Source organism: Myotis yumanensis, unplaced genomic scaffold, assembly GCF_028538775.1.
Source record: "Myotis yumanensis isolate MYYU_CA2020_CCGP unplaced genomic scaffold, mMyoYum1.0.hap1 SCAF_2, whole genome shotgun sequence".
NCBI lineage: Eukaryota > Metazoa > Chordata > Mammalia > Chiroptera > Vespertilionidae > Myotis > Myotis yumanensis.
Genome location: NW_027223753.1, coordinates 190,156,561 through 190,177,675, shown reverse-complemented (window position 1 = coordinate 190,177,675; position 21,115 = coordinate 190,156,561). Strand labels below are relative to the sequence as shown.

The 21,115-nt window shown below is 35.1% G+C and overlaps 1 long non-coding RNA gene across 1 annotated transcript in view; it reads left to right on the top strand.

The window, feature by feature from the left end:
* Positions 1 to 21,115, top strand: part of LOC139004126 (uncharacterized) — a 47,082-nt gene that overhangs the window by 17,049 nt on the left and 8,918 nt on the right. The window contains exon 2 of the long non-coding RNA XR_011470335.1: positions 12,797 to 12,980. This is a non-coding gene — a long non-coding RNA (uncharacterized lncRNA). The remainder of the gene's footprint in view (positions 1 to 12,796; positions 12,981 to 21,115) is intronic.

Sequence of the window (21,115 nt, the reverse complement as noted above, 5' to 3'; positions counted from 1 at the left end):
TTTGTGATTAATGTGATATAGGAAAAAAACTTTTCTCCAAGTTTCTACTTCAATTTTTATTTTAGAAAAAAAAATTAGTTGTAAGTATCATCCAACTAATATCTTTGGCAAAAATTTATCTTGATATCTGCAATAACATATATGTTCAAGTATGTATTTTGGTCTGGAAGTTGATTAAAGAATGTAATATAGAAAAGGAGATAGTAAAAAATAAACTTCAGGCTAACTTCAGCATGAGATAAATAATTATTAATAACAAAATGTTGCTAATTTCTTTTTAAACTTGTGAACTGACACTCCTATTGTTTACCAGGGAGTGTTATTGATTTAGTTTGTGCTTGACACCATATTGTATGTTGCACACACAAAGCAGGTGCAACCTTATTCTGCCTAGAAAAAAGCTTATAAATTAGCAGGGAGGGAATGGTAAACAATTCAAATGATGATTACTGCTTAATGTAAGTGTTTGATGAATGTGTGTACTGACGCTATGTGATTGTGAAAGGGGGCTTAATTATTTATATTATTCTGGAACAATAAGAATGGTTTCCAAGGAGAAACAATATTTGTTACAACATTTGTTTCTACATTTGAAAGATTCTTCCACTTTCCTCACCTAAAAAGACGCTTTTTTAATGATTTTTTTAATTGTGAAAATGTGTGTTTCTCATTATATTTGTTACACTTCTAATCACATTTGATACTGTGATAAAACTGAATATTTAGCTCATGTAATTCTCTCTTTTGGTATCAATTTTCTTTCTAATCTCATCTGGTACCCTTAAATTATCCTTTTGTTTTAAAATGTTAACTTTTTATAGACATTTTCTACTGTTCAAAATTTTTATCTTCAACAGCTCTTAAATCAGAAACAAAGAGAACATTGAATATAACATTCATTCTTCTTATATAAATATCATAAGGACTTTTACTAAGCCACATTAATTTTCTTCTCTCTTCTATGGAGAAATTTTTGAACAAAGACAAAAGTAGCAAAAATATTAGAGTGAACCCTGATAAACATATTGCCATCCCTTAACCATTAACATCTGACTGATTCAGTCCCATATGTACCCAATTCAGACCTAGTCAATTTCCCATCCTTCTATATTGCTCAAACATAATCTCAGATGTCATATAATTAAAATATAATATGTATTCTAAAGATATTTTTCTTTCATTAAAACATCATTATACCTAAATATTGAATATTTTAATAAAAGATTATATCTGTAACATAAAATATTTTATCAATGTTTAAATTTTCATTTGTCTCATGATTTTTACTTTTAATACTAGTAAATTAACATGTTGCTCCGTTTACTATCAATCAGGACTTATAAATAGACCACATATTAATAAATGTAAGCATACATAAATGACTGAACTTGGTATAAATAAATGCTAAAGCTCATAAATTAAAAGTTATCCATAAGATGTTTTCTCAATTGCTAAGTTATGTAAAATCTATTTTCACAAAAAAGATACTTATATTACTTGACTTGTGTATTTTTTTTCTTGCATCTTCTGAATTCAGAACTTTTTGTAAAAAAAAGTATCCTAGCAGACTGCTCTCCAGTGAACAAAACATACTGTATTTATTTTTTTAATTACATTTAAGTAGAAATCCCAAAATTTGAATTAAAAACATATGGCACTAAAGATTCATATTTTTCATTTTCACTTTTCAAAAACAAGTACAAATCTTAGAACTGAAGTATTTGGTATTTACAGTTTGTTTATATGCTCACATTACAAAATCATTATTTCACTGAGAAAAATAGCCTTTTTGTGTGTTTTTCTAAATATCATTGATTAACTAGGCAATATACTGTGAACATCATATAATCATTAAAGGAAACAATGGACAATACATAAAATAAGTAAAAGTATTTCATTCATGTATTTGCACACTAGATGAACAATTCTTAAGTATTTTTATAATATTTCTTCAGTAGAAACCAAACTACCACACAGTGAATTTATTTCATATGAATTCACTGCACTTACTAAGTACTTTAAAATATAGAATGTTTTAGTACATTTACATTTAATATAAAAATTAGTTTAGTCGGCTTTAAATCTATCATCTTCCAATAATTTGTATTTGTTCCATTTCTTCTTGTTTAATTTATTTTTTCTTTCTGCTTTCTTTTTATTAGAGTTTTGGTGTTTTTATTTGTATCTCACTTTAATTCTTTTATTGGTTTTTAGCTATTTTTTGTTTTATATTTTGTAAAGGAATCAAATAATTATTTTTAAATTAGTAATGTCACCATTAATATGTTACTAAATTACATATTAATATATAATTCATTTACTTCTACCCTTTGTGCTATATTCATACATATAATTTACTTCTACAAATTTGTAAATCCCCAAATGCAATATTCTTATTGTTGCTTTATACAATTTAGTTTTTATTAAAAAAAGATATCAGGTAAAATATTTTATATCATTTAAACTATTCACCATTTATAACACCAACTGCTTTCTCCATACTTTCAGTTCATATATATATATAGAATATCCTTTCAACATGAAGCATATTCTATAACATTTCTTATATTTGTCTTTCTGAATATGGCTATTTCACTCAGCATAATGTTCTCCAGGTCCATCTCTGTTGTAATATTAGGATTTCCTTTTTTTCTTTTATTTTTTATGGCACAATAATATTTCTTTGAATATTTATACCACATTCATCCATCATAGAACACTTAGGTTGTTTGAGTATCTTGGCTATTGTGAACAATGCTGCAATGAACATGGGAGTGCATTTATCTTTTTGAGGTAAGACTTCATTTTCTTTGCATATTTACCAGAAATAAGATTGCTGATTGCTGAAAGATATGGCAGCTCTATTCTTAATTTTTAAGAAACCTCCATACTATTTTTTTGTGTTTTTTTGTTTAATAGTGGCTCTGTAATTTACATTCACACCAACAGTGTACAAGTGTTCTCTTTTCTCTACACCCTTCCCTACGTCTTATATCTCTTGCCTTTTTTATATTAGCCCTCCTAAAATATGTGGTGATATCTCATTGTGGTTTTAATTTGCATTTCCCTGATGATTAGTGTTGCTAATTAGTGATAGTATTGGCTCCAGTGGTGGGCTCTCTCACCAGTTTTGGAGGCAACAGTTCATTCTGTGAACTTAATTTTTTGATGGACCTAAGAAGAGGTCTGTTCTTTAGATTCTTTAGCTTTTTCCTTGTTGTGAAGACAGTCAGAACAACAACTTCCAAGTTGTTTACACATCAAAGCTAACATTGGAAGTTTTCGCCTTTATTTTTGAAGCGTATCTTTTTTGGGTATAGAATTCTGTATTAGGAATCTTTTTCTTCAGTCTTTTAATAATATTATGCATTGTTGTGTAGTTTTCAAATACATTTATTGAAAAATAAGGGTTGGTCTTTCTTTGAAGGTAATGTGTCATCTTTTTGCTTTTAAGATTTTGCCTATGGAACACCCACCAACCTAAGTCCAACATATATTCTGAACATATCAGTCTTGTGACTCAGCTCCAAGGCTGTTAAGCCATAGTCTGGGTCCAATTTGCTGTTCCAGGAACTTGGCAGTAGGCATGTCTATCCATAACTTTGAGGCCAATACCATTGGGACACTTAACTTTAAGTGGGGAATTGCAGGATGCTCAGTATAGAGTAGCTTAAGAATTAAAAACTTCAGAAGTCATTCTATGTTTTGTTTCCAGACATGCTACCAGCTTCTCACTCTGAAGAATGCAGGAACTTCCCCTCATGCTTCCAACAGGGGAGGGTAATAAATTATTTTGAAATATGCCAAGAAGTCCTTCTTTGATTGTGTTCTTGTAATGATGACCAGGCCTCAAAAGAAAATACTTAACCTAAGTATTACCTGAATGGAAAGAGCAACCCCCTCTATCCTTCTTGTCTCACCCAAGTGGTATAAGAAGACTCAGAAAGATTTGTGAATGTCATAGCTCAGGGATATAAGCACACTAAAAGAGAGAGGTTGAATTATAGGTGTAGAATATGGTTGTTTCCCCAGCACCTATCTCCACATCAATAGGGAACAGTTAGCTACCATTACTTTGACTCATGCTTAAGAACCTGGAGCTTTATGTGCCCTTGCTTTTGAACTACCAATGCCATGACAGTGAAAAAACAAAAAAGGCAATAACATTCTAGTATTGTTAGGAAAATTGTCTTACCCTCAGGGGTGTCTGTGGAACAATATGGAGGATACCTAGGTATCTATAGACTACACTTTGAGAGGCACTAATACTTATTTTAAAATTATCAAAACTTGAATACTAATGTTGCTATTGTAATATTGGATAGAGTACTATTTATCAAAGTAGTTCACGACAAAGAAGCTCAGAACGTCAGACTTATACAGCAAATTTGAACTTTCACAAAACAAATGTAGCACATCAAGTTGGTCCAAGTTAATTTTTTATGTTTGGGGTGAGATCATATAATTATTTTTAATTCAGGACTGTTGTAAGCATGGAATCTTGTTTGGCGAGTTAAGGAAAGTTTTGCAAGAGTCTTAACTTTATAATGGTTTGCATAAGCACCTTATCTTCATTATATCACTCAAGGGGAACAATCTGGAAAGCTTTAGACAAAGCTACTTGTCTTAATATACAAGATTTTCCAACTTTTATTAAAGTTTTTACAACTTGTAGTAAATAATAAACTTGTAGATAAAATCTCTAGAGCCATAATTATATTTTCATTGGTTTTGGTTTTTATTCTGATTTAGTGGGCTCAGGAGAGACCACCAAAATTGTTCAGTAAGTCACAGCTCCCACAGGATGAGATTCTATCCTGTTGACTGGAATGTAAATTAATTCACTTGAGCCATGGAGTGTTCACTTGCAGTGCAGTGCATCTAGCTCTGCATTATGGTGTATACATTTTTTAATTTATGAATTATAAAAAAGAGAATTTATATTTCCTCATATTTTTATGTATTTGCATTGATTTTTTTTATTCTACACGTTTAGAAACTAGTAGCTATATAATTTAAACTTATTATTTCAGCTACTTACAATGAATCAGTATTTTTATGTTTGTCTGTTTAAAAATTTAGATGTAAGTTAGTATCAAACCATCATTCAGATATGAAGATAAGCTTATACATTGTCTGAAATCCTATCTTAAGAGAATACATTAAGTAAATGACTAAAATTCTCCATAAAGAACACTAAAGAGAATATCAGTGTTTTATACACAAATTTGTAATATTTGGAATATTTGAGATTTTTATTTTTACGGACATCTTATATGAAACCAATGTTTGAAATTGGTCTTTTCTAGTAAACATTATAGTAATGAATGTATATGAAAACATATTATAATCAGTTAGTTTAAAAACACTTTCTATATGCTTTATGTATATTACCTCATCTAATTATCACAAGTCTACAGGTTTGTTTGTTTTTTTAAATATCTGACTTTTAGGTAAAGGGCAATGAGATAGAGAATGAATTACTAATTGCCCACGGTCACATAGCCAGGAAATGGTAGAGCCAGACTTCAGGCCCTGGCAATCTAACCTCAGAATCAACAAACTTAAACTACATGCTACTTTTGAAGTTGAAATTGTCTGGAAGTGGCAATGAAACACTAAGAGAATACTAACAAAATTATCTCCTTGTCTAGAGACACACAGAGTATAAAAGAATGAAGGTCCTCTTCCCCTTAAGAAAGCTTTGGGGGGTGGGGGGGAATGTCAGCTTCAGGCAAGGACAAGAAGGGAGAATTCTGTGAAGAGTTTCAGATTAAAGGAGGTTCTTCTTAAAATGAACAGGGGTTTCAGAGATCAACGTGGAAGTGGTTTAGAGGGCACACGTCATTGTAGGCAAAAGAATATTAGTTTTGTAAGATTTCTGAGGTGCTACTATCTGGGTTTGCAGTGTCAGCTTGAGTGGAGATATGCTGACGCCCAGCCAAGTACAGTACCTGCTTAGGATTCTAAGTAAAATACTGAAGCGCTGTGTTGTTGATCCTGAAAGGTCCCTCCTCTGGTGACTGGGGACTACCTCTCTTGGCTAAATCAACAGTGGCAAATACACAGATATATATTGTATTTCTATGTACTTATTTGCTTATTTAATTTTATTATATTTCTCTTTAAAAGTCTTGCCTTGTTATATATGTTTAATTACATAAAAAATTAAAGATAATTACAAGAATATGTGTAATATATGTAGGCCCACTATTCAAAAGTTTTATGTCTATTTCAAATTGTTCACCCTCTCTTTTTAAAGATATAAAAATTTACAGATACAGTTGAAACTCTCTAAATTCTCTTTAAGTGCTTTCTATCCCAAGAGAAAAAAACACTATTTTTAATTTGATGCAAATCAAAACTCTTTATAACTCTATAAAAGAGTACTACATACTTCATTTAAAAAAACCACTAAATACTTCATTAAAATTTATGCATATTATATGAGTAATTTTACTTTATAACAAATAGAAAAATAAATGGGATAAATACTGTAATAAATCATTGGGTAAACACTGTTAAGTACAGTTAAAGAGCTCTAGGGAGAAAATTATAAAAAAATAACTGATTCATCAGAGAAGATTTGAATAAATAGAATGATATTTATGTTTGTTAATATTAAGGCTCAATGTTGAAAATGTTAAATTCCCCAAATTAAAATATAATAATTTAATTACAATAAAAATTCCAATACTTTCTTGGGGGAATCTTGATAAATTTATTTTACGTTCTTATAAACGTGTAAAAGTTCAGATCAAGATGCTCAAGACAATTCTGAAAAAAGGAATGACATTGAAGGCAGTGGGTCATTTTCACAATAAATCGTTGAGTATGATTATTTTCTACCTTGGAAAACATTGCCAGTTATGTTCCAAAATAATATGTGGTAACTTGGTAAAAAAACAAACGTAAGAACAGCTGTGGGGATTTCACACTGCCACACAGTGAATTGCATGCTAGAGGGTTCTGGATCCACACAGGGAGTTGCACACCAGAGGAACTGTGCATGTGCTCCCACCACCCTGAGCATCTGAAGCAGACAACTGAGGGACCGGATCTGTGGGAGAAGGGGATTCAACTCAGAGCAGAGACAATAAAGGCATGCGACTCAATGCAAACCAGCCTCTGGGCTAATGATTTCCAGACCATTGGCCTGATAGGGCCTTCAAACTCTCAATCCCCAAACAGAATGCCCAGGACCAGAAAGAGAGAGCAAAAATGGGGAGACAAAGAAACACCCCCAAGGAAAGAAAAAGGAGGAATCGCCAGAAAAGGAACTAAATTAAATGGAGGCAAGCAATATGTAAGAGAAAGAATTAAGAATAAGGGTTATAAAGTTCCTAAACAGGCTGAATGAGAAAATCAACAACTTCCGTGAGAACCAAAAGGAAATAAAAAATAATATAGCTACAATAAAAAAAACAATAAAAGGTTTCAACAGTAGACTAGAAGAAGCAGAGGTCCTAATCAGTGAGTTAGAAGAAAGGTTGAACAACACCCAATCTGAAAAGCAATTGAGGAAAAATGTAGAAAGCAGGAGGAGAGGTTTAGGAACCTTGGGACAACATTAAATGAAGCAACATCCACATAAAAGGGGTGCCAGAAGGACAAGAAGGGGAGCAAGGATTAGGAAACCTAACTGAAGAAATAATGACAGAAAACTTCAGTGATATGGGGACGAAAAAAGTCACATAAGCACAGAGAGTCCCAAACAAGATGAATTCAAAAAGACCCACACCAAGACACATCATAAGTACAATGGCAAATGTTAATGACAAAGAGAGAATCTTAAAGGCTGCAAAGAGAGACAGAGAGTCACCTACAAGGGATCTCCCATTAGATTATCAAGTGATTTCTCAACAGAAACACATCAGGCCAGAAAGGAATGGAATGAAGTACAAAAAGTGATGCAAAGCAAGAAACTGAATCCAAGAATACTTTATCCAGCAAGGCTCTCATTCAAAATTGAAGGGGAAATCAGTAGCTTCGCAAACAAAAAAAGGGTGAGGGAGTTTATTACTACCAAACCAGCAATGCAAGAAATGCTAAAGGGAATTTTATAAAAAGAAGAAATAGAAAGAGAAGAAGGAACACAGAAATAAAGAATAAAAATGGCTACAAACAAGTACTTATCAATAATAACCTGAAGTTATTAATAAAGTGCTCCAATCAAAAGACATCGTGTAGCTGTGAGGATAAGAAAACATGAGCCATACATATGCTGTCTACAAGACCCAACTCAGAACAGGGACTCACACAGACTGAAAGTGAAGGGATGGAAAAAATTTTTCCAGGCTGCCCTAATTGATTTGGCTCAGTGGATAGAGCATTGGCCTGGGGACTGAAGGGTTCCAGGTTCAATTCCAGTCAAGGGCATGTACCTTGGTTGCGGGCACATCCCCAGGAGGGGGTGTGCAGGAGTCAGCTGATCGATGTTTCAAACTCTCTATCCCTCTCCCTTCTTCTCTGTAAAAAATCAGGAAAATATATTAAAAAAATTTTTTTTTCCAGGCAAATGGAAGTGGAAAAAAAAAAAAAAAAGCTGGAGTAGCAAAAGCAATATTTATATCTGGCAAAATAGACCACAAAGTGAAGGCCGTAACAACAGATAAGGAAGGTCACTTCATAATACTGAAGAATCGGTACAACAAAAGGATATAACTCTGGTAAACATATATGCACCCAATGCAGGAGCACCCAAATACATGAAAAAATATCTGGAAGATATCATGGGAGAGATCGACAGCAATCATAGTAGGAGATGTTAATATCTCATTGATATCACTGGATAAATTTTCTAGAGAAAAAAATCAACAAAGAAACAACAATCCTAAATGACTCTCTGGATCAGATGAAATTAATTGACAACTTCAGAACATTTCACCCCAACGCTACAGAATATATAGTCTTCTTAAGTGCATCTGGGATATTTTCAAATATAAACCACATTTTAGGACTCAGGCTAAATCTCTACAAATTGAAGAAAATTAAAATCATATCAAGCATCTTCTCAGATAAAAATGGCATAAAATTAGAAATCAACTACAATAAATGCAATGAAAAAAATCAAATACTTGGAGGCTAAATAGCATGTTATTAAATAATGAGATCAAAGAGATCAAAGAAGAAATTAAAGACATCCTGGAAACAAATGCAATAAAAACACAACAATCCTCATTGGAAACGCCTCATAGAATAAATATGTTGTTTCCTTACTCACAGAACTGTGTTAGATCTGTGGGAAGGAATTACAAGACAGCTGCAAAAAAAAAAAAAAAAACCCCAGAAAAACAAAAACAAAACAAACAAAACAAACAAACAAACCACAACAATCCAAAATCTATGGGATCCTGTGAAGGCAACCTTGAGAGGGAAATTTATAGCTCTACAGGCCTACCTCAAAAAACAAGAAAAACTGGTAATAAGTTATCTAACCCTAAAGTTTAAAAAATTAGAAAAAGAGCCAAAAAAGAAGCCCTGAGTAAGCAGAAGGAAGGAAATAATAAAGATCAGCATGTACATAGACTTCATAGAGACAAAACACACAAACAAACAAACAAAAATACAAAAGATCAATAAAACCAAGAGCTGGTTCTTTGAAAGGATAAACAAAATTGATGAACCTCTAGTCAGGCTCACCAAGAAACAAAGAGGGAGGACCCAAATAAACAAAATCAGAAACGAAAGAAGTGAAGTAACAACTGACCCCACAGACATACAAATGATTGTAAAAAAAAAAAAATACTAGGAGCAACTCTACTCCAACAAACTGGATAATTTAGATGAAATGGACAAAAAAAAAAGTACAATCCTAGAAAAATATAATCTTCCAAAACTCAAATCAGGAAGAATAAAAAAACCTTAGTAGGCTGATAACTATGGATAAAATTGAAGCAGTAATCAAAAAACTTCCAGCAAACAAAAACCCTGGTCCAGAAGGCTTCACAGGGGAGTTTTATCAATCATTCAAAGAAGAACTAAAACCTATCCTCCTCAGACTATTCCAAAAAATTCAAGAGGAGGGCACATGTCTAAGCTCTTTCTATGAAGCCAGCATCACCCTAATCCCAAAACCAGATAAAGACACTACAAAGAAAGAGAATTACAGGCCAATATCGCTGATGAACATAGATACTAAAATCCTCAACAAAATTCTAACATATCGGATCCAGTATTACATTAGAAAGATCATACATTATGACCAACTGGGATTTATTCTGGGGATGCAAGGCTGGTACAATATCTACAAATCAATAAACATTATACATCACATAAACAAACTGAGATACAAAAATCACATCATCATATCAATTGATATAGAAAAAGTATTTGACAAAATCCAACACCCTTTTTTGATAAAAACTCTCAGCAAAGTGCCAATAGAGGGATCATACCTCAAAATAATAAAAGGAATATGCCAAACCTATAGCCAACATCATACTCAATGGGCAACAACTAAAACCACTTCCCCTGAGAACAGGAACAAGACAGGGATACCCAATCTCACCACTCCTGTTTGACATAGTACTGGAAGTGCTGGCAATAGTGATCAGATAAGAAGAAGAAATAAAATGCATCCGAATTGGAAAAGAAGAAGTAAAACTGTCATTATTTGCTGGTGACATGATATTGTACATAAAACACCCTAGAAACTCAATCAAAAAACTATTAGACTTAAAAAATGAATTTGGCAATGTAGCAGGATACAAAATTAACACCCAGACATCTATGGCTTTTTTATACACCAATAATGAACTCACAGAAAGAGAAACTAAAAGAACAATCCCATTTCTCACTGCAACAAAAAAAATTAAGATACCTAGGGATAAACTTAACTAAGGAGGTAAAAGATCTGTACTCGGAAAACTACAGGACATTGAAAAAAGAGATAGAGGAAGACATAAACAAATGGAAGAATATACTGTGTTCATGGATTGGTAGAATCAACATCATTAAAATGTCCATACTACCTAAAGCAATCTATAGATTCAGTACAATCCCCATTTATATACCAATGGCATATTTTACAGACCTAGAACAAACTCTCCAAATATTCTTATGGAATAAAAAGAGACCCCAAATAGCCGCAGCAATCCTGAAAAAGAAGAACAAAGTTGGAGGGTTCACAATACCAGATATCAAGCTATATTACAAAATCACTGTTCTCAAAATTGTCTGGTACTGGCACAAGAATAGACATATAGACCAATGGAACAGAACAGAGAACCCAGAAATCAATCCAAGCTATTATGCACAATTAATATTTGACAAAGGAGGCAAGAGCATGCGATGGAGTCAAGACAGTCTCTTCAATAAATGGTGTTGGGAAAATTGGTCAGATACATGCAAAAGAAAAGAAAAGGAAGGAAGGAGGGAAGGAAGGAAGGAAGAAAGGAAGGAAGGAAGGAAGGAAGGAAGGAAGGAAGGAAGGAAGGAAGGAAGGAAGGAAGGAAGGAAGGAAGGAAAAAACTAGACCACCAACTTACACCATACACAAAATTAAACTCAAAATGAATAAAGGACTTAAACATAAGATGGGAAACTATAAAAATATTAGAAGAATCTACAGGCAGCAAAATAGCAGACATATGTTGTACCATGTCTTTACCGATATAGTTCCTAGCACAATGGATACTAAGGACAAAATAAACAAATGGGACTACATCAAAATAAAAAGCTTCTGCACAGCAAAAGAAACCATTAAAAAACAACAAGAGAGCCCACTGCATGGGTGAGTATATTGCCAATGTTATCTCTGACAAGGATTTAATCTCCAAAATTTATTGGGAACTCATATGACTTAACAAAAGGAAAATAAACAATCTAATAAAAAATGGGCAAAGGACCTCAAAAGACACTTTCAGAAAGAGGTCATATGAAGGCCAAAAGACATATAAAAACATACTCAAAGTCACTAATAATCTGAGAGATGCAAATCAAAATGACCATGAGATATCATCTCACACCTGTCAGAATGGCTATCATCAACAAATCAACAAAAGGCAAGTGCTGGGTAGGATGTGAAGAAAAAGGAACCCTCATTCACTGCTGGTGGGAATGCAGACTGGGGCAGCCACTGTGGAAGACAGTATGGAGTTTCCTCAAAAAGTTAAAAATGGAACTCCCATTTGACCCAGTGATCCCACTTCTAGGAATATATCCTAAGAAATCAGAAACATCAATCATAAAGGCTATATGCACCCCTATATTCATAGCAGCACAATTCACCATAGCTAAGATCAGGAATCAGCCTAAGTGCCCATCAGCAGATGAGTGGATTAAAAGACAGTGGGGCATCTACACAATGGGATACTACGCTCCTTTAAAAAAGAAAGAACTCTTACTATTTGCAACAGCATGGATGGACCTGTAGAGCATTATGCTAAGCAAAATAAGCCAGTCAGAGAAAGACAAATGTCATATGGTCTCACTCATTTGTGGAATATAATGAACAACAAAAACTGATGAACAAAAATTGATCCAGAGACACAGAAGCATCGAACAGACTGCCAATCCTCAGAGGGAAGGCTGGGAAGGATGAAGGGGGCGGGGATAAAAGATCAATGGAAGGACTTCTATGCATGCATACAAGCATAACCAATGGACACAGACAGTAGGGGGTGAGGGCATGTACTGGGGGTGGGGGTGGCTGGGGAGAGGTCAGTGGGGGAAAAAGGAGACATATGTAATACTTTAAACAATAAAGAATTTAAATAAAAAAAAAACAGGTCTGATATGTATTCCAGAGAAGACATTTTTATAAGATATATATGTTTGTTTGTTTTTATTTCAGAGATGAAGGGAGAAGGAGACAGAGGTAGAAACATCAATGATGTGAAAGAATCATTGATCAGCTGCCTCCTGCATGTCTTTCACTGGGGACCAAACCCAAAACTGGGCATCTGCCCTGACCAGGAATCGAACCATGACCTCCTGCTTCATAGGTCAACACTCAACTATTGAGCCACACTGGCAGGGTAAGAAGAAAGCATTTTGATGTTGGATAAAGTGCTTAAGTTCTTATTAAAAGATATAAAATTAAAAGTCTTAGATAATATGTTGTTTCCTATTATGTATTTTTAATTATATTATTCGGTGTCTACCCTTTTCTGCTTGTCTCTGAATGTATTAGAAAAAAGTGCTTCCTAGGAGCTCATGTTAGTAATGGCTAATGCCCTTTGGCAAATGACTGATATACTTAACTTAAAAAAATCTATAATCTCTTAGAAATATTGCTTCAGAGAAAGTGAATTGAGATATAGTTATATTTTGCTTTGTTTTGGACTGTGCTACTTCTTTCTTTCAGAAGAATAAAACAACTTACTCTACCCAAGGGTTTGAAGAACTGTAGGTAGTTGAAATATAACGATTTGGAACTTTCTAATGATGAAAGTCAAAATTGTGGCCCGAGTAAAAACACAGATAGAATGTTTTTTTTCCTTTTTTTTTAAAAATTTTATTTACTTATTTATTTTTTTTTATTAAATCTTTATTGTTCAGATTACATTTGTTCCTCTCCCCCCCCCATAACTCCCCTCCTCCCAGTTCCCGCCCCACCCTCTGCCCTCACTCCCCACCCACTGTCCTCATCCATAGGTGCACGATTTTTGTCCAGTCTCTTCCCGCATCTCCCATTCCCCTTTCCCCCCCAAGAATAGTCAGTCCATTCCCTTTCTATGTCCCTGATTCATTATAATCACCAGTTCATTCTGTACATCAGATTATTTATTCACTTGATTCTTAGATTCACTTGTTGATGGATGCATGTTTGTTGTTCACAATTTGTATCTTTACCTTTTTCTTCTTCATCTTCTTAAAGGATTCCTTTCAGCATTTCGTATAATACTGGTTTAGTGGTGGTGAACTCCTTTAGCTTTTCCTTATCTGTGAAGCTCTTTATCTGACCTTCAAGTCTGAATGATAGCTTTGCTGGATAAAGTAATCTTGGTTGTAGGTTCTTGGTATTCAGCACTTTGAATATTTCTTGCCATTCCCTTCTGGCCTGCAAAGTTTCTGTTGAGAAATCAGCTGACAGTCGTATGGGTATTCCCTTGTAGGTAATTGAGTCTCTTTCTCTTGCTGCTTTTAAGATTCTCTCTTTGTCTTTTGCTCTTGGCATTTTAATTATGATGTGTCTTGGTGTGGTCCTCTTTGGATTCCTTTTGTTTGGGGTTCTCTGTGCTTCTTGGACCTGTAAGTCCATTTCTTTCACCAGGTGGGGGAAGTTTTCTGCCATTATTTCTTCAAATAGGTTTTCAATATCTTGCTGTCTCTCATCTTCTGGCACCCCTATAATTCTGATGTTAGTGCGCTTGAAGCTGTCCCAGAGGCTCCTTACACTATCTTCGTATTTTCAGATTCTTTTTCATTTTGCTTTTCTGGTTGGGTGTTTTTTGCTTCTTCACATTTCAAATCTTTTTTTTTTTTTAAATATATTTTATTGATTTTTCACAGAGAGGAAGGGAGAGAGACAGAGAGTTAGAAACATCGATGAGAGAGAAACATTGACCAGCTGCCTCCTGCACATCTCCCACTGGGGATGTGCCCGCAACCCAGGCACATGCCCTTGACCGGAATCGAACCCAGGACCTTTCAGTCCGCAGGCTGATGCTCTATCCACTGAGCCAAACCGGTTTTGGCCGCATTTCAAATCTTTGGCTTGATTCTTGCGCTCCTCTGGTCTGCTATTGGGTATAATATTCTTTATTTCAGTCCCTGTATGCTTAATTTCTAGTTGGTTCTTTATCATAGCATCGAGGGTCTCATTAGTTTTCATGAGGCTCTCCTCAAGTTTATTGCCAGCCCTCAAAATTGCGTTTTTTAGCTCTATATCCTCCATTTCTGTCATGTTTTTTTGTCTCCGCATTTTTTATGCTTTCTTGGTGGACCCCCTTGTGGTCTTTGTGCGCAGTCTTGTTCTAGTTAAGCCTTGATTGTTGTAGTTAATACTTGAGGGATTTGACCACCAGGCCAACTGGCTGTGAGAATCAGCTGTGGGAAAACTTCTGTCCTCTAGGGAGGTGCTAATCTAGCCTTTGCCTGAGGCGATCTGGCAAATGGCTCTGTGCAGGGCTTGGGCGGAGCGGGCTCAACAGGGCGGGCAGAGGGAGCAGTTATGGCTGCTCTCAGTCCCGTTCCCAGAGGCTCTGCTTCTCAGAACCCCGGCAACTGCTGCAAACCTCGGAGAGAAAGCTGCCCTCACGTTCCAACTGATGCTAGACAATTTGGCTCAGTGGATAGAGCGTCGGCCTGCGGACTGAAGGGTCCCAGGTTCGATTCCGGTCAAGGGCATGTACCTGGGTTTCGGGCACATCCCCAGTAGGAGATGTGCAGGAGGCAGCTGATCGATGTTTCTCTCTCATCGATGTTTCTAACTCTCTATCTCTCTCTCCCTTCCTCTCTGTAAAAATCAATAAAATATATTAAAAAAAAAAAAAAAAAAAAGCCCACTTCTCCCGTTTGAGTCTGAGTCCCTAGAGACTCGCCCGGATCTGGAGCTCAGAGTCTGAGACTCCCTCCTGATTGCAAACGACAACCGTGCCCTCAGCCACCAGCCCGCTTGGCGCGCGCACCTCAGTACCTTTAAATTTTCCACACTGCGCCTCCTCTGAGCCTTGGTATGCTGTTGTCTTTTCTTCTAGTTGAAGAGTCTCTCCTCAGCCAGCCTTCCTGTGGTTCTGGGTGATGTCCGTTCCGTCTTTTAGTTGTATTTTTGAAGTGGTTGTTTGCGGCAGCAGTCTCCAGTGTTTACCTATGCCGCCATCTTGGTGGTCTCTCAACAGATAGAATTTTAAGTATTCTTAAGTCTTACTATAAAATAGCCCATGGAAAACATGTGCTTTCCTTTGGTGCATTAGTACTATTTTTAAATGGTCTAAATGGTAGAACAGAAGAGTGGGGTAGGGAAGGAAGAGAAGAGTGAGAAAAAGAAAGAGGGAGATTGTGTAACAAAAGCAAACTTAAAATTAGGGTGCTTGAATACAACATTATCAAATGGAGAATCTAAATTATATAAATAAATTCATTTATCAAGAAAAGTACCCCCAGGAGTGTTTTAATAAATATGTCAATGCAATATCCTGCAGGACTTGAGAGAGGAAATTAAGAGCTCACAATACATGCATTGTCAGAATCAGAAAGTCCTTTGTAGTGAACGATTTTACATCATATGTTCTAAATTTATCCAGAAATAGCCATGGCATTGACCGTTACTTGTCACTGAAAAGTATAATTTAACTAAAGAAAAAAAAAAAAGGGGGTGTGTGTGGGACTGAAAATGACAAATGTTAAAAGGACAAATTAACTCATACAATAAATGCATTAATTAGATGATGTTATAGTTATTCAAAGACTCTTTAAAAGATAATTTGTTTAGGTTTTTTTTAACTTATAAATAGACTTTTTGTGTGTTCTGATGATAAAAGAAACCTATTTCAAACTTCAGAAAATGTATGATACCTGAAATAGCAATAGCAAGAAATGTTTCATGCACATACAATCTGGACTCTCATTTGAACAAAGAAGCATTCTAATTATTATTTGTTGACCAGAAAAAAAAAAACAACACATGAAGAGCGATGCTTTTATATAAACATCACTAACTAACGTATATAAATGTTTTTTGGTTTTTTTTGAAATGAACTTCATCTAAAAGGCTAAAAGATGTCAGAAACAGAGATCTCAACCCACTGGCCCCACATAGACCCTAGTGTTGTGGGTGTGTGGGTGAAAAATCCTGTTAAAGCCATCTTCAATAGTTCACCAACATTGATTTTCAGGGAATAATTATATATAGCCCCAGGTTTTGTAATGGTAAACATAAATTTTTAAAAATCCCTGGTTAAAAAACAAAAGACTCCTTTCCCTGCCTCTTTTCTCTCAACGCATTTCATTTAAAAATATTATACATTCTTTCTGTCCCTTGGACATGCAAAAACCTAATTAAGCCTGTCTGAAACCTAATTAAACCTCTTCTCAGTTTTACAGACCAGAAAAGTCTTTGTCAAAGACCCAGGAGCCATCTCTTTAAAATGTAATCACCCCCTCCCCACCCCCCCCCCCCCCCCCCCGCCATCTCTTAGTTTCTATGGGAGGGTAGGAGCCTAATTTTAGTGAGCTCCTCGTTCCAAAATTACTATCTGTCATAACGATACGAGTTTATTTTCTTTTTAATAAAACTGATGAACTAACCCAAATGGTCATCCCATTTCCAGATGAATTTAGGATGAACATATGTGACAAATGGTGTTATTAGTTCTTCTTATTTGAGGATTAGTGATTGTTTTTCTTGAGAACACATATAATGGTTTATACGAAACCGTTCATAAGAAAGCGTGAGAATCCTTTCTGACTGGACAATCTCTTAGATTGCTTGCGATATGGGTAGTATTTGTTCGAGAGCTTGCTCAGTAATAAAACTATTTTCTTTCTCTTCTACCTTTGTGGGAAATTTATCTGGGTTGGGAGGAATTTTTGTTTTTAATTATATTTCCCTAAAAGTGTGTAACAGAGAACTTGACATACAAATACCTATTAATTTACTGAAGATATTTTAATAATAAAAAACAAAGCCAGCTCCTAGCCGGTTTGACTTAGTGGATAGAGCCTGTGGACTGAAGGGTTCTGGGTTTGATTCAGGTCAAGGCCATGTACCTTGGTTGCAGGCTCAGCTTGGGCCCTGATCGGGGCATGTGCAGGAAGCAACTAATCAATGTATTTCTCTCACATTGAGATTTCTTTCTGTCTTTCCTTCTGTCTTCCACTCTCTAAAAATCAATGCGAAAATAACCTCACATAAGGATGAAAAAAAATAGTTCAATCTTTATCTACCCCAAAGAGAGGCAAATAAAATATCATTGAAAAACAAAGAAGTAGCCAATATTTATGTAAAGTGTTTTCTCCTACACAATAATTGCATTTGCATGATTTTTTGTTTTAATTTTTTATTTTTTTCATTTAATATCAAATTTATTGTGATCTCAAGGATGAAAAACAAAACAGCAACAAATACTTCTGTTCAGGGTAGAGCAGTTAAAGAAAAATAAGTGATGAAAATGTAAAAGAAGGAAAGTTTTCTTTGGCTGATATAATTATTAAATTGACAAAAGACAGTTTAACAGGAGAAAAACAAGTTTAATTTTATACATACACAAAACTCAAAGATAAGGCTCAAATAAATGACCAAAGCAAGCAGCTATTATACTGTTTAGACAGATAAGCAATACATTTTTGAAGAATTGACAAGACAAAGAAGTTCGAGTTTGGGGTAGTAAATTAGGTAAGAAGTAACAAGTTTGGTTCATACTACCTTCTTGGCCCCGAAATTCCCATCTCTGGTGACAAGAATGTTTTCTACCCTCATGGTACAGTGGGATAACTTTCACATGGAAAATGTATTTCCTGCTTTCAAGGGGACAAAGAGGTAAGGGTGTCCTTCTTGAACCAGTATTTCTTAAGTAATTTTAATTAAAAATGATCAATATGGCTCGGCCGATGTGTCTCCGTGGATTGTGCATCATCCTATGCACCAAGAGGTTGCTGGTTTGATTCCCGGTCAGGGCACATACCTGGGTTGCGGGCTCAATCTTCAGGAGAGGGCATGCAGGAGGCAGCCAATTGTTTTTCTCCCATAGATGTTTCTACCTCTCTCCCTCTCCCTTCCTCTCTCTAAAATCAATAAAAAACATATTAAAAATGTTCAATATGCCAAAGTGGCACTTTTTTGGGTGGTATATTCTTTGCTCCTTCAGAAACAAAAGTACTATTTAGATTTTGAAATATTAAGGAAATGTCTAAAGGGTAATGGAAAAGTTGGAAAATAAAGCAGCAATGGTTTAAAAGCATTAGATACAACAGACTATTCATGGTACTGGAATTTTTAAAACGTCTCTGGAAGAAAATAATTCATAAATGTAAAATAAGGTCATAGGGGCCAAAGAATAATGAGATAATAAAATAAATAGTGCAAGAAAAAAATAGGATAAAATGACTAAGTTGAGCAGGAACCTTTCTGAGGACACTGAACTTATGAAAAAAATATGTCAGTGTAGATAGTTGCATAGCTGAGCAGAACTATATAGTCATATGGGTTGTATAACGGTTAAGATGAAATCAGTAATTAGCATTCCGTTGTTTACCATCATCAATTATCACACATTCTGTGCATTTTCTTATACTTATTTAATATACAGGTTCAAGGCACAGGAAAACTAAATATGAAAAAAGTGTATGAAATACATACATAATTTTAACATATTTCTTGAGTACCTACAAAGGTGAGGTGCTAACGAAAGACAATATAGTCTTTGCCTTCATGTGTAAAACTGTACTTAAAATAGACATTAGTCTGCTAGATATTTAGACTGAATATAGTAAATAATTATAGAGGAAAAAACCTATTGTGACCACTGGCCATCATAATGTAATTTGGGAAATTTTAATGGTAGCACAACTAAAGGCTTAACCTAGCAATACCTCGAAACAACAAAAGCATAGTTACTAACAAGAACAATAATCAAGCAAACAAATTATAAATGAACACTAACTTTGAGCAAATCTCCTTCTCTGTGAAATCTCCAAGATGAGTCAGTTAGGAAACTTACAATAAGATTAAGAAACTATAGTAACTTAAATAGATTTTAATAAGCCAGTTCATCTTTAAATAAATATTATTTTGCTCTGTTAAAATAGTTTTATCTGTGATTGTTCCTTCTTTCAATAATATTTAATAAAGTAACACCTAACTAGACATTTAAACCGTATGTTAAAGAATCTCACCTGTTTTCTACAGTAAGGCATGTGCAATGTAGCAGGCACATGCGTTCACAGAGCATGTGATGTAATGCTAAATGGAATGAGGGGACGGCTTTGCTAATGATTATACATCTTATAAAAGAGTGTCAAACCATGTGGAGTTTTCTACTTTACAAAGCCTGTTCTGATATCATTATCTCTTAAGATAAAGTGGACCTTCATCTGCCATCATCTTATGTTACCAACAATATTCTATTGTTACTGGACAGGGGCTGGGCTGGGAGCGGGTGAGTCCAGGTGATTCGGAGAGTATGTTCATTAAAGTTGGGGACAGTGAAACAAGGAAGGACTTGGGGTCGAAGAAGAAGCAGGAGAGAGCCTAGGTGGTGCTCCACTTTGGCTCCCTAGAAGAGTTATAGGAAAGAAGTGAGGCAAGGTAGGGCTGAGTTAGCTCACTAGAAAATCAGAAAAATGGAGGGCCTTGGAGACAGGTCCAGGGGGTAAGCTTGGGAGGAGCTGTGGCTGCCTGCTGCTCTCCTGGTGGCAAGTCTCGTGGGGACCCTTAGAATTTAGGAAAAGATAGTAAAAGTTCATGCCTGAGGAAAGGCATGGGTGTGTTCCAGAAAGAGTTTGTGCTGGGTCTTTGTCTTGAGATTTTTTTTATCTTTCTTCTATGGGCAAGAATCTTAGGGGAGTTTTCAGCAGAATATTCTTCAGCTTTCCAGGTGTATTTTTAATATGCTGATGCATCAAAATGAGGGTATAGGGGAGTTTGGGATCATTCTCTGGTTGATTTCACTGCTTTACTTTTGGGTCTGTCTGATTCTAATAGGGCTTTTGTTATTTGTTTCCCTGACTTCATCTGTCCTTGAGTTTGGCTGGCACAAATGGCATTAATTGGGTCTCTGTTACCTATGTCCCTGACCAGGGTGATTTAAGCTCTTTATTCTCTGGTGAGAAATGAGAAGCATAAACCATTTACTCTTAAAATGCCCATAGTTAGGAAAGATAAGGTCTTGTGATTCACTAGCTGGCTCTAAATTGTTCAAATTGTTTGGCTTTCTTTAAATGTTTTCTCTCAGTTTTCCCATTCCCTTTGCCAAGGAATTTTTTTAGCTTCTTACTATCCTGCCTCAATGTCCATGGCTCACCTTTATAGTTTTCTCAGGCTGTGATGTTCACAGAAATGATGTGCACTAGAGAAATCTTCTGTGAACTTGTTCAAGTTTTCTATTTAATGTGTATTTAAAATAAATTTCAGTTTCTTTTACATGGTAAGTTAAATTTTTTTTAGTCACTTCATCTCAATGTTGCAGGAGAGTCCATAGAGCTATCTTAGTGTACAGAGACCATACAGGTG